Source organism: Nanorana parkeri, unplaced genomic scaffold (genome assembly GCF_000935625.1).
Source record: "Nanorana parkeri isolate BGI_ZX_2015 unplaced genomic scaffold, ASM93562v1 scaffold1566, whole genome shotgun sequence".
In the NCBI taxonomy this organism is placed as follows: domain Eukaryota; kingdom Metazoa; phylum Chordata; class Amphibia; order Anura; family Dicroglossidae; genus Nanorana; species Nanorana parkeri.
In genome coordinates, this window is record NW_017307834.1 from 167,619 (window position 1) to 169,382 (window position 1,764).

Genomic DNA, 1,764 nt, shown 5'->3' on the forward strand with positions numbered 1-1,764 from the left:
AAGTGCAGCGTACACTTTGATGTATAATGTGTAAAGCACTGCGCAAACTGTATGCGCTATAACAACATTTTTTATTATAATATTAATAGTATTGTATCAATATTTTAAAAGGTTTAAAAAAACAGAAACCTGCAATCAGACCCCCAAGCCAACGTATCAGGTTCGATATCCTGTATAAATGAGTTCAGCAATAGGCAACAGTTACAGCAGTGGCGTAACAATCGCCATAGTGACACAGGAGGCCGCTTTGGGGCCCGGGCACAGGGGGGCCCGGCCAGGACATCCCTGATGCCCTGCGGGCCCGCCTGGGTGGCTATGGCATCTCATGCTGCTGGCTGTCACTGGCGGCTGTGAAGAGGAATGCGACTCTTTTCAGATCAGACTGACGGTGATCGGTGCAGCGGCGCGTTCCTCTCCACAGCCGCTGCTGAGTCCGTGAGAGCCAGCAGCGGCGGTGGAGAAGGCTGGACCTGGCAGTGGAGGAGGAGGCGGGGCCCGGTGACGGGGGAGGAGGCGGGATTCATCACCGACGGTGGAGGAAGAGGAGGCGGACAGGTAAGGGGTGTGACCAGCCCACCTGAGGGGGACCCTGCAGAGCCCACGTGAGGGTGACCCTGCAGAGCCCACGTGAGGGTGACCCTGCAGAGCCAACCATAGACTCTCTATGGTTGGCTCTGCAGGGTCACCCTCAGGTGGGCTGTGTGGGATCTCAGTTGGGCTCTGCAAGGGGTGTAACTAGAGATCACAGGGCCCCATACACAATTTTGCTATGGGGCCCCGTGATTTCTAGTTACAACCCTGAGTTACAGCAAATGTAACACATCCCTCCTGTATCTTATAAATGTATACATGTCTTTCCGTTGCCTTTTAAACAAGTATCCACCTTCTAGCAATGGTCAATAATCAAGATGCACTGCTCTTCTGCAGGAAGAAAAAAAACACACACGTACTAAAGTCCCTCTCATATCCCATCTGATATATAAGGTAATAGAAATAGATTGCATGTGACCGAGTCCCGAATGCTACCCGGCACACAATACAGCTCCTAATAAAACAGCACATTCCTCAGCCAAACGGTTTGGCTGCTGCTGACAGCTGCAGAATAGACCAGAGCTTCTCATTTCATCCTTAATGTGTTATGAAAAGCATTGTAAAGAAGCAATGAACTAAAAGGATATAAAAAGAAAACTCAAAAAGGGGGAACAGTCATAACACTTTGTTTTCATATCGCAATTTAAAGGTCAAAAGGAGCAGATAGAGAAGAGCGACTTCACTGCAGATTCCCAGTCTATGGAAACGTGCTTTCCAACATACATTCCCCTGGATGAGACTGTCACAGGTCGGCTCAGTAGATCGGGAGGTGAGGGAACACATCCCCCTGGATTCCCCCCTCCCCGCCAGCGCTGACTGGCGGAACGCACGGGGGCGGGGACAGCTGGCTCTGCCTCTAGATAGGCAGAGCCAGCTGTCAGTCACGCAGCTGGGCGGATCCAGACATAATTGTCGGGATCCGCTTCAGCTGCGGCGTCTCAGTATAACGCGGCGTCTCAGTGTAGCTCGCGGTATACTGAGCCTAGGGTGACGGGAGGACGCTAGTTTGTGTCCTCCCGTTAGCCTAAGGAGAACTATGGGGAAAAACACTGACCCCATAGTTCTCCTCTAAAGTCTCATCTATTCCCCACGACCCCTCCCCATACAAAGAGACCACTGGTGACCGCTTGAATATTTATATTTTAGATGTGTTTATTTACTGCATGTAATGGT

At 50.8% G+C, this 1,764-nt stretch overlaps 1 protein-coding gene across 1 annotated transcript in view; it reads right to left on the minus strand.

The window, feature by feature from the left end:
• The window catches only part of STRBP (spermatid perinuclear RNA binding protein), an 81,150-nt gene that overhangs the window by 38,933 nt on the left and 40,453 nt on the right, over positions 1-1,764 (minus strand). The gene's annotated exons all lie outside the window — the stretch shown is intronic.